The 12871-nt window shown below is 43.8% G+C and overlaps 1 non-coding gene across 1 annotated transcript; it reads right to left on the bottom strand.

Moving 5' to 3' along the window:
- Nucleotides 1–3371: 3371 nt before the first annotated feature.
- LOC120252333 lies at nucleotides 3372–3478 on the bottom strand. The gene has a single exon (XR_005533872.1). It is a non-coding gene; the product is annotated as a small nucleolar RNA R71 (small nucleolar RNA).
- Between the last annotated feature and the right edge of the window lie 9393 nt (nucleotides 3479–12871).

Raw genomic sequence — 12871 nt, 5'->3', positions numbered from 1 at the left:
AATTCCACACACCCGTGTGAAAAACCTACGGGGGTGTGTGGATTCCCGATTCCAGCCCTTTAAAAGATGAATTCAGCCCCGATTTCAGCATTCTTTTCTCCATCTTTTCCCCAACTTGAGAGAGGGCTTCGGCTAGGGTTTTGAGAGATATTGGCTAGGGATTTGGAGAGGTTCTACGGCTCCAACATGGCACTCCATTTGGAAGAAGGTTAGTGGGAGAGCTTTCTTGGTACCGATCCGGTGAGGTGTATCTTAGGCCGGACAAAGGGACTCTTGGACGAGTAAAGGACTCTCCAGAAAATCATCGCCATGACTATCGAGGGTGGCTTTCTATGGATTTTTTGCTTTTACATATGATTTCATTCATTGTAATTAGCTCCATGGAGAACTAAACCCCCTAGTGGGTACTTGGGTATTTGTGAACCCTATGATGTATTCGTTGTAATTAGGCATGGTTGACCTTAGATTTGGGACCATGTATTTAAGGATCTCCATGACTCATTATTGCATCAGTTAGAAAGTATAATAGAGGGTTCTTGTACTTGAAACGATTGTCCTAGGCGGAACAATATCCGGGTGCCACATTTATTTCAATTGCCTTACCTTGTCCTTTACTTGTGCTCTCTTTTATGTTCTTTTACTTTTGTTATTTCACATCTTGTCACACATATCACTATTCATCTTTCACTTAGTTAAGAAACAATTTAAGTGTTTTTATTCTCTACTCCCTGTGGATACAATACCCCACTCATCTTTGATTTTATTACTTCGACAATCCCGTGCACTTGCGGGACATACACAAGCGCCGTTGTCAAGTTTTTGGCGCCGTTGCTAGGGAGTAGGCGTTTAGAGATACTTTGTACTTTGTTTTCTTAGCTATTTGACAAGGTCCCCTTGCGTATATCCCGCAAGTGCACGGGTTTGTCGAAGTAATAATCCCAGGTGAGCGGGTATCGAATCCACAGGGAGTAGGGAATAAAAACACTTAATTCGCTTCTTAGCTATTTGAAAAATCAGTAGTGATAATTGTAACAATGATTCAATTCTCAAAAGTAAAAGCAACAAGTAAGAGAGCACGAGTAAAGACGGAGGTTAGGCAATCGATAAAGATGGGGTACTAAGATAATGCTCCACCTAGGATAACTGTTTCAAGTGCAAGAACCCTCTATTATGCTTCCTAATCATGCAATGGTGAGTCATGGAAATCCTTAATTACATAGTCCCAAATCTAAGGTCAACTACGCCTAACTCTATACATGTCCCGGTGGAGAGATTAGATAACCTCTCAACCTCGCACTCACATAGAGTTGCAATGAGCTCTAGGGATTCCAAGTGATAAATCTATTCCTAATTATAGACCTACCCCTTTGATCCAGGTGAAAGATCCCTAACCACGATTAAGCCCTAGATACTAAGATCACCTCAACGCTTCACTCCGTTGCACACGCAACTAAGCCCCAACGGAAGTTTATCCCTTAAACCATTCACTCTATTATGGCTGCAAAGAACTCGAGGAACAGAGGTAGAATCTATCACGTCGGAGGGGAAAGGGGACGCTCCTGTACCTCTCGACTCACCCTCTCAACCCTCTCCAACCTAGCTTTGTCTAATGCTCGTGGTGTGTCACTCACTCACAAGGTTACCAACGAGAACTCTCAACCCTAGTGTCACTCTAGGGGAAATGTTCATACAATCAAGCATTTAAGGTTGGAACTCATAATAAACATCAATTAATTGAAAAGCATAATAAAGAGATTCAATGAAACAAATACATCCTATGGGTTCACAAATACCCAAGTACCCACTAGGGGTTTAGCTCTCCATGGAGCTAAGTACAATCAAAGAAATAGAATGTAAAAGCAATGAATCCATAGAAAACTGACTCGATGGTCGTGTCGATGGTCTTATGGAGAGTCCTCTACTCGTCGCAAGGGATCCTTTGTCCGGCCTAGGATACACCTCGCCGGATCGGTGCCGATGAAAGCTCTCCCAAAAACCTTCTTCCAAATGATGCGCGATGTCGGAGCTGTAGAAACCTCTCCAAAACCCTAGCCAATATCCCTCAAAACCCTAGCCGGAGCCCTCTCTCAAGTTGGGGAAAAGATGGAGAAAAGAATACTAAAATCGGGGCTGAATCGGCTTTAAATAGGGCTGGAATCGGGCGACTACACGGGCGTGGATACTTCACACGCCCATGTGGAATTTCCACACGGGCGTGGATAATTTCCACACGCCCGTGTGGATTCTTTGAACTCCTGTTTTCTCGGCCGGTTGTGAGCAGTGCTGCTACAGTACTTTGCTACAATGTTGCTACATTGCCCTGCTATAGTACCTGCCTAAATAGCTTCCCGAATCCATACTTTCATCGGGGTAATGCAAACTGGCACATGTTCACGTCGTGGATCACTTCTTCAATGATAGGCAAGTTGGTGGAGCTCTTGTTCTATGTGCATAAGTCGGAATGCTCAAGTGTGACTGCCTTTTGTACCCTCCAAAATGGATGTGCCAACTAGAATACGAGGAGGTTAGCACACACTCTAGCATCTCACACCCGACCTATGTCTTCGCGTTTGAACCTTAGCAAGATTTCCTCCAAAATTAGTGTATTGTGCTCCACATTGGCTTCTTTCCTTCATACTCGGCCTCACAACCCTGCCTGCATGAAAGTAACATAAAAACACACATATTAGTGTAAAAACCCGAGAAAAGTAATGCTCAACATAAGGAATGAACACTTCGCATTCATATCGCACAAACACTTATCACTATTCATTCATTCATTCTATTTCAAATATTTTTCTATCATTCTTCTGATTTTTTTTTCTTTATTTTGGTACAGCTCTAGGTTATGACCCAAGGGAACCCTTTGATATTGATTGAAGGAAATCCTGAACTTGAACGTACACTTAGAAAGGAAAGGGAAAGAACCTGTGCAAGAACCATCTAATCTAGCTGATTTGGATGTAGAAGAATCTGAAAACATGGCAGAACAGAATGAGCAATAGTGGACATTATCCGATTATGCCAGACCTTCAGTATTGGGGATACAATCGAGTATTGTGCATTCCCTGATTATAGCTCAGAACTTCGAGCTAAAGCCGGCATTCATCCACATATTGCAGCAATCTGCACAGTTCAATGGTTTGGCCGATGAGGATCCAAACAGTCATATAGAGAACTTTCTCGAGGTGTGTGATATGCTTAAGATAAACGGGGTGATGGATGATGCCATCAAGTTGAGAGCCTTCCCATTTTCCTTAAAGGGGAGAGCGAAGTATTGGCTACACTCATTACCTAGAGTATTGATTACCACATCGGAGGAGATGTTAGATGATTTTCTCGCCCGTTATTTCCCTCCCAGAAAATCTGTAAAGCTTAGGAATGAGATCTTGTCCTTTGTACAGTCAGAATTGGAGTCTCTATTTGAGACGTGGGAAAGGTTCAAGGAGCTCCTAAGAAAGTGCCCGCAATAAGGATTCCCGGAGTGGATGATTGTTCAGACCTTTTACAACGGGTTGAATACGAGTACAAGGCAACTCTTGGACATGGCCGCAGAAGGTACTTTAGGTAGCAAGACCCCCAGTGAGGCCCGTCAACTAATTTAAGAAATGGGGTTAACTAGCTACCAATGGAATACTAGGGAGAAGAACAAAGTGGTCGGGCTCCATGAGATAGATACAGTAACTTCATTGCCGGCTTAAGTGGAATCATTGAGTAAGAAGTTAGATCTTCTAACTTCGAATAGAGTGGCGGCCATAACTACTTGCACCGGGTGTGGTGGAGGACATGCTCTCTCTGATTGCCCGATCTCTATTGGTGATGCATCTTCGGTTGAGAATATTGATTTTGTGGGTAATGTAATGAGGAACCAAGGGAATCCATATAGCAACACCTACAATCCGGGTTAGAAGAATCATCCCAATTTTTTATGGAGCAACCAAGGTCCACAAAAGGCCATGGGGCCACTGGGTTTCCAACAACAACAAGCCCTAAACATGGAAAACCGTGTTTAAGGTTTGGAGACCTGAATGACCGATTTGGAGAAGGCCTTGACTAGGTTTGTGCAATTGTCAGATACGAGGTTTTAATCAGTCGAGGCTACACTTCGTAAGCACACCGCCTTTTTACGCAATCTTGAAAATCAAGTGGGGCATATTACAAAGTCTCTATCGAAAAGGCCACAAGGAAGCTTGCCAAGTAATACCAAGACCAATCCTAGAGAGCATGTGAAGACGATCACTTTGAGAAGTGGTCATAAGTTTGATGGTAGGTGATAAGTGCTTGTGCAATATAAATGCGAAGCGTTCATTCCTTATGTTGAGCATTACTTTTCTTGGGTTTTTACACTAATATGTGTTTTTTTTATGTTACTTTTATGCAGGTAGGGTTGTGAGGCCGAGTATGAAGGAAAGAAACCAATGTGGATTACAATGCACCGATTTTAGAGAAAATCTTGCTAAGGTTCAAACGCGAAGACATAGGTCGATGTGAGATGCTAGAGTGTGTGCCAACCTCCTCGTATTCGAGTTTGGCACATCCATTTGGAGGGGCACAAAGGCAGTCACACTCGAGCATTCCGACCTATGCACATAGAACAAGAGCTCCACCAACATGCCTATCATTGAAGAAGCAAGTGATCCACGATGTGAACGTGTGCCCGTTTGCGTTACTCCGATGAAAATATGGATTCAGGAAGCTATTCAGGATGGATACTGTAGCAGAGCACTATAGCAACACGGTAGAAAATACTATAGCTGCATTGTTCGCAGATGGCCGAGAAAACAGGAGTTCAGAGGATCCACACGGGCGTGCGGAAATTATCCACGCCCGTGTGGAAATTCCCCACGGGCGCATGAAGCATCCACGCCCGTGTAGTCGCCGTATTCCAGCCGTATTTAAAGCCGAATCAGCCCCGATTTTAGTATTCTTTTCTCCATCATTTTTCCCAACTTGAGAGAGGGCTTTGGCTAGGGTTTTGAGGGGTATTGGCCAAGGTTTTAGCAGAGGTTCTACGGCTCCGACATCGTCATTCCTTAGGAAGAAGGTTGGTAGGGGAGCTTTCGTAGAGGCGTATCCTATACCGGACGAGGGAATCCTTAGACGACGAGGAGAGGACTTTCCACAAGACAATCGACACGACTATCGAGGGGGTTTCTTTTATGGATTCATTGCTTTTACATTTTATTTCTTTGATTGTACTTAGCTCCATGGAGAGCTAAACCCCTGATGGGTACTTGGGTATTGTGAACCCTAGGACGTATTCGTTTCTTTGAATCTCTTTATTATGCTTTCAATAAATTGATGTTTATTGTGAGTTCCAACCTTGAATGCTTGATTGTATGAACATTTCCCCTAGAGTGACACTAGGGTTGAGAGTTCTTGTTGGTAACCTTGTTAGTGAGTGACACACCACGAGCGTTAGACAAAGCTAGGTTGGAGAGGGTTGAGATGGTGACTCGAGAGGTACAGGAGCGTCCACTTTCCACTCCGCCGTGATAGATTCTACCTCCGTTCCTCGAGTTCTTTGCGGTCATAATAGAGTGAACGGTCTAAGGGATGAACTTCTGCTCGGGCTTAGTTGCGCGAGCAACGGAGTGAAGCGTTAAGGTAATCTTAGTATCTAGGGCTCAATTGTGGTTAGGGACCTTCCACCTGGACCAAAGGGTTAGGTCTATAATTAGGAAGAGATTGGTCACTTAGAATCCCTAGAGCTCATTGCAACTCTATGCGAGTGCGAGGTGTTGAGATTGTTCGATTTCTCCTCCGGGACATGTATAGAGTTAGGCATAGTTGACCTTAGATTTGGCACTATGTAATTAAGGATTTCCACGACTCACCATTCCATTGATTAGGAAGCATAATAGAGGGTTCTTGCACTTGAAACAATTATCCTAGGTGGAGCATTATCCTGGTACCCCATCTTTATCGATTGCCTTATCCCCTTCTTTATTTTTGCTCTCTTACTTGTTGCTTTTATTGTTGAGAATTGAATCATTGTCACACTCATTATCATTGATCTTTCACATAGCTAAGAATCGAATTAAGTATTTTTATTCCCTACTCCCTGTGCATTCGATACCCACTCACCCGGGATTATTATTTCGACAAACCCGTGCACTTGCGGGATATACGCAAGGGGACCTTGTCAGTAGGCTTCCGAGTGAGAGGCCCAATGAACATGCACCCGAGGTTATAGAGCTTGATGAGGGAGCAAGCAAAGAGAAGGAGATGGCACCCCCACCATTCAAGCCATGAATATCTTATCCCTCTAGATTGAAGAATGGCCAAGGGGATGAACAGTACAAGAAGTTCATGAGTTTGTTCAAGCAACTCCACATCAATATTCCTTTTATTGAGGCATTGACCCAAATGCCTAAGTATGCAAAATTCTTGAAGGACTTGTTGACTAACAAGCGGAAGTTGGAGGAGAGTGCTTCAGTTATCTTAGATGCATCTTGCTTGGTGATGTTGCAAAAGAACATGCCGAACAAGAAGAAAGACCCGGGAAGCTTCATCGTTCCGTGTAATATTGGCAATTTGGGTGAAGAAATGGCATTGGCGGACTCAGGGGCCAGTATCAACGTCATGTCATACACCTTCTTTTAGAAGCTAGGCTTGAGCGAGCCTAGACCCACTCGGATGACTTTGCAATTGGCGGATCGAATGGTGAGACATCCGAGGGGTATCATCGAAGATGTGCTTGTCAAGGTGGGTAGGTACATTTTTCCTATAGATTTTGTGCTGCTAGACGTCGATGAGGATGCGGATGTACTTTTGATGCTTGGTAGACCGTTCTTTCGGACTTCCAAGGCATTGATTGACATGGACGGCGGGGAGCTAACATTGAGAGTTGGAGATGACAAGCTCACATACCGTCTTACTGAAGCCATGCGGCATTCTTTTGATTTTGATGATACTTTGTATTTTGTAGACACTACTGATGAGATTGTTGATGAATACATGCAGGAAATGTTCAATCCAGGCCCGTACGAGGGTATGTTCGACCAAGAAATGGAAAATGAAGAAGTTATGATGCTTGGTTCGACTGAAGAAGTACCATCTAATCCACGGATCCTGAAGAAGGTGCTCCAGAAGATGAAGAGGGCGAGGAGACGCCACTGGAAACGCTCCAAGGCTGTTGGAAATGCGGGTGAATCGAACAAATTGGATGCACCATTGCTAGGTGGTCCCAAGCCCGATAACTCCCCCTCTACCTTCAAGAGACTTTTTATTCATCATGCTTTCAAGCTATGGGTAAGAGGGCAACCTTCATCTATCAACCCCCATGAGGTAAGATAAGGTATGTCAAGCTTAGTAACGTTAAACAAGCGCTTCTTAGGAGGCAACACAAGTGTTTACTATTTTCTTAGTTGAGTAGTTTAGTATTTGCATGAATAAAGTGTTGACTTTTGGTGTCTTGATTTTTAGATGCTTTTGCTGTGTTTTATTGCGGGTTTTTAATGTCATCATGTGTTTTCATGTGGATTTGGCAAAGTTTTGGTCACTTGAGCTAGTTTCTCATGTTTCACACTGGTGTAGTTTGCATAATAAGGCAGGTTCTGAGTGTGTAATCATGTCCAGGAATTTTCTGCAGAGCCTGCAAAGTTTTTAAGGCATCCAGAGAAAACGCACGAGCGTGTGGAATTTCCGCACGCCAGTGGATTTGTACTACAAACTCATCCAGAGAAGACACAGGGCCGTGGACGTGCCCCTGTGAGCGACCTTGTGATTTCCACACGCCCGTGGATAATTTCCACATGGACGTGCATTTTCCTACAGAGACTTAGCAAATTATCCCGAGAGCACACAAGGGCGTGGACTCGCCCCTATGGATGAACCTGTGACAAACGCATGGGCGTGGGTATTTTCAGCACGCCTGTGTGGATCTCTGTAGAAGAGCTCTCTTCATCCCGAGAAAACATAGGGGCATGTGTCCGCCCCTGTGAGTTGGGCCTGTGAATGGCCATGCTCGTGCCTAATTTTCGCACGGGCGTGCGAAACACTTAGATGATTCTCTCGGTTAGACAGAGAAGCCACAGGGGCGTGCGGCTGCCACTATCGATCGGGCGCACGGGCGTGGGTATTTTTTGCATGCCCATGCGGTTGCATTCAGAGATAATGAGTGTTTTCCTGAGAGCACATAGGGGCGTGTGTCTGCCCCTATGATGCTCTCTTGTGGAGGCACACGGGCGTGGGTAATTTCCACACGCCCGTGTGGTTGCACAGAATTCCAAGAGATGCGAGTTTTTCTTTAAAATCTTCTTGAATTCTCTTCTTCTTCACTTCCAATCACTCGAAGATTGACTTTGATCAGTCTCCTAGACCACATATCGTTGTTTTAGAGGGTTTCCCCGTCAATTTCCACTCCGAATTCGAAGTTTTCATACCTTTTTCATCGGTAAACCTTTTTACCCTCTTTTCTTCGCCAATTCTTGCTTTTAATTGATCAAAAGTCTTGAGTTGCACCAATTTTCACTTTATAATGGTTTATGCATGTTTAGAGAGCGTTCAACAATGTTTTTAAGTTATATTTTTGGAGAATTGATGTGCAACCATGTGATTTTCACGCCCCACAGATCCACACTAGCGTGGGTAATTTCCACAAGCCTGTGTGGAATTCTGCAGTATGATTTTTTTAAGCTTCTCTAATCGTTTTCTTCATCATTTATCGCAGGTATGGTACCACGTTCGAAGAAGCAAGAAGGTAAGCTCCCTTGACAGACTTTACCTAAATTGGAGCATATTGAATTTTCGAACCACGAGCATCAGGCTCGATTCGAGCGGCTATTGAGACTTGGGTTTAGACAATCCCAATTTGTGGACCTGAGTGTGCTGAGTGAGATCCAACGAGGTGATGAGTTGGCTAGGGAGATTGACGCGCTGATGAACATGGGAAGTTGGAGAAGACTATTGTCGATACGAGAGCCAGTTATTCGCACATTGACATTGGAAGTACTTGCGTCTTTTGAGATCAGGAAGCCATATGGGAAAGATGTCATATGGTTCAGAGCATTCGGACGTCATTTTACCATGAGTGTCACTAAATTTTCAGTTCGTATGGGCTTGTATGACGAGACATACACAGGTACCGAGGAGTATGGACACTTGCCGACAAATTACCCCGGCACTTTGGCCCCACAGCAAGCTTACCAACCTTTGTGCAGACAGGGGCAGTATGAACCAGGAATGTCCAAAGCCACATGTTTGTCTCGGATGAGCTATAGGTATTTATTCACCGTCCTTACCACACAGGAGTTCTGAGCCGGCAGGGGTTACTTTATTTGTATTCCATGGTCCGGATCATGCTTATTCACCTGGGGCACGTTGTGGCTGACTTTCTACGATACCAGGGCCAGAATGGGAAAGTGGGAGTATTATTTGCTGGTCCCTACATCACTAGACTTATTCGGGGGATGGGCCTCGTGGATGCCATTCAGGATGCCGACAAGACAGTTATTCCTTCTCCATTTGGACTAGATAGTCTCAGGATTGGATGCAGACATGGGCCTGGAATTTTTATTTTGGTAACATCCACCACTGAGAGCATCAAGGGCGGAGGGGATGCAGCGGGGGATTCCACACCGACGACGACCGAGACCTCGGGCGCCCGAGTACCCTTTCAGGAGCCTATGATCGTGTTGAGAGGCTCTCGAGTACCATCTCGGTATACTATGCTGATTGTATGAGGCTACTACCATCTTTGAAATTTTGTTGCTATTTGTAGATAAATAAGTCCCTTGTACTTAGAACTTTGAGGAGTATACTTTGGGTTGTTTTGAGTAAGTTAACACACTTACATGATTTCAGGTTTGTTATCCTTTTTGATTCAAATTTTTTACTAGATCATTGATTTTTCGTATTTAGTGTTGAAATTTACCTTACTTGTAGAATGCTCTCTTTGTATGCTTTGGTGAACCTAAGGCCAAGCACTTCCAATATTTCCGTCATCTATGCACATAATGTTTTAATTTTTGCTTGAGGACAAGCAAAACCATATGTGTGTGGGAGTTTGATAAGTGCTTGTGCGATAAGAATGCGAAGTGTTCTTTCCTTATGATGAGCATTACTTTTATCGGGTTTTAACGCTAATATGTGTGTATTTATGTTACTTTCATGCAAATAGGGTTGTGAGGCCGAATATTAGAGAAAGAAGCCAATGTGGATCGTAAATGCACCACTTGGAGGAAATCTTAAGAAGGTTCAAATGCAAAGATATAAGTCGGGTTTGAAATGCGGGAATATGTGCTAACCTCCTCATATTCAAGTTAGCACAACGATTTGGAGAGGCACAAGGGCAGTCACATTCAAGCATTACGGCTTGTGCATATATAGCAAGATCTCCACCAACATGTCCGTTGTTGAAAAAGCAAAGCGATCTGTGACGTAAACGTGTACCCGTTTACGTTACATCGATGAAAGCATGGATTCGGGAGTGTTTCGGGCCGGTACTATAGTAGGACATTGTAGCAAACACTATAGCAGGTACTGGTCACAGCCGACCGAAGAAGGATGAAACAGAGAATCCACACAGGCGTGAGTTAATTCCACACGCTTGTGTGAAAAATCCACATGGGCGCCCACAGGGGTATGTGGATTCCCGATTCCAGCCCTTTAAAAGCCGATTTCAGCCACGATTTCAGCATTTTTTTCTCCATCTTTTCCCCAACTTGAGAGAGGGCTTTGGCTAGGGTTTTGAGAGGTATTGGCTAGGGATTTGGAGAGGTTCTATGGCTCTAACATCGTGCTCCATTTGGAAGAAGGTTAGTGGGAGAGCTTTCATCGGCACCGATCCGGCGAGGTGTATCTTTGGCCGGACAAAAGGATCCTTGGCCGAGTAAAGGACTCTCCACAAGACCATCGCCACGACTATCAAAGGGGTTTTCTATGGATTCTTTGCTTTTACATTTGATTTCATTTATTGTAATTAGCTCCATGGAGAGCTAAACCCCCTAGTAGGTACTTGGGTATTTGTGAACCCTATGATGTATTCGTTTCATTGAACCTCTTAATTATGCTTTCAATTAGTTGATGTTTTATTTGAGTTCCAATCTTGAATGCTTGATTGTATGAATACTCCCTTAGAGTGACACTAGGGTTGAGAGTTCTTGTTGCTAACCCTTGTGAGTGAGTGACACATCATGAGAGTTTGCCAAAGATGGATTGGAGAGGGTTGAGAGAGTGAGTTGAGAGGTAGCGGAGTGTCCCCTTTCCCCTCCGGTGTGATTTATTCTACCTCCATTTCCTCAAGTTCTTTGCGGTCATAGTAGAGTGAATGGGCTAAACGATGACCTTCCGTTGGGGCTTAGTTGCGAGTGCAACGGAGTGAAGCGTTGAAGTGATTTTAGTACCTAGGGCTTAATTGTGGCTAGGGACCTTCCACCTAGACCAAAGGGTTAGGTCTACATCTAGGAAGAGGATTTATCACTTGGAATCCCTAGAACTCATTGCAATTCTATACGAGTGCGAGGTTGAGAGGTTATTCAATTTCTCTTCCGGGACATGTATAGAGTTAGGCATGGTTGACCTTAGATTTAGGACCATGAATTTAAGGATCTCCACGACTCATTATTGCATCAGCTAGAAAGTATAATAGAGGGTTCTTGCACTTGAAATGATTGTCCTAGGTGGAACAATATCTGGGTACCCCATTTATATCGATTGCCTTACCTTCTGCTTTACTTGTGCTCTCTTTCATGTTCTTTTACTTTTGTTATTTCACATCTTGTCACACATATCACTATTCATCTTTCACTTAGTTAAGAAACAATTTAAGTGTTTTTATTCTCTACTCCCTGTGGATACGATACCCCACTCATCTTCGATTTTATTATTTTCGACAAACCCGTGCACTTGTGGGTATACGCAAGGGGCATTGTTAGACAATGGCTTCAAGTGCAAAACCAACTATTAAGTCTTCTAATTGATGCCTAATAGTCATGGAAATCCTTAAACACACAGTCCCAAAACTAAGGTCAACTATGACTAACTCTACACTATATCCCGGCGGAGAAATCGATCAATTTCAACACCTCACACTGTGTAGAGTTGCAAGACACACTAGGGATTTCAAGTGATAAACCCTATTCCAATGTATAGATCTAACCCTTTGGTCCAAGCGAAAGACCCCTAGTCACAATTAAGCCTTAGATGCTAAAATCACTTCAACACTTCACTCTGTTGCCTTTGCAACTAAGCGCATCGGAAGGTCATCCCTTAGCTCATTTACTTTATTATGACCACAAAGAACTCTTAGAATGTGGAGGTAGGATAAATCACATCGGAGGCGAAAGGGGACGCTCCGCTACCTCTCGACTCACCTTCTCGACCCTTTCCAATCTTGCAATGTCTAACCCTCATGGTGTGTCACTCACGCACAAAGGTTATCAATGTAGACTCTCAACCCTAGTGTCACTCTAAGGGAGAAATCATTCAACAAGCATTCAAGATTGGAACTCGATTAAAGACATTAATTAAGGAAAACAAAATAGAAGGTTAATAAAACAAATATATCCTAGGGTTCACAAATCCAAGTACCCACTAGGGGTTTAGCTCTCCATGGAGCTAGTTACAATCAACAATGAAATCGAATGTAAAAATAAGTAATCCATAGAAAAACTGCCTCGGTGTTCATGTTGATGGTCTTGTGGAGCGGTCTTGGTTTCTCCAAAGGTTCCCTTGTCCGGCGTAGGGCACACCTCGCCGGATCTATGCCGATAAAAGCTCCCCCAATAACTTTCTTCCAAGCGAATCACAGTGTCGAAGCCATAGAATCTCTCCAAAAGCCTTGCCAATACCTCTCTAAACCCTAGCCGCAAGCCTCTCCAAAGTTAGAGAAAAGATGGAAAGAAGGATACTGAAATCGGGCCGAATA

The sequence above is a fragment of the Dioscorea cayenensis genome, chromosome 20, assembly GCF_009730915.1.
Source record: "Dioscorea cayenensis subsp. rotundata cultivar TDr96_F1 chromosome 20, TDr96_F1_v2_PseudoChromosome.rev07_lg8_w22 25.fasta, whole genome shotgun sequence".
Lineage (NCBI taxonomy): Eukaryota > Viridiplantae > Streptophyta > Magnoliopsida > Dioscoreales > Dioscoreaceae > Dioscorea > Dioscorea cayenensis.
The sequence above is the reverse complement of the archived record's forward strand: the minus strand, read 5'-3'. Positions and strand labels throughout refer to the sequence as shown.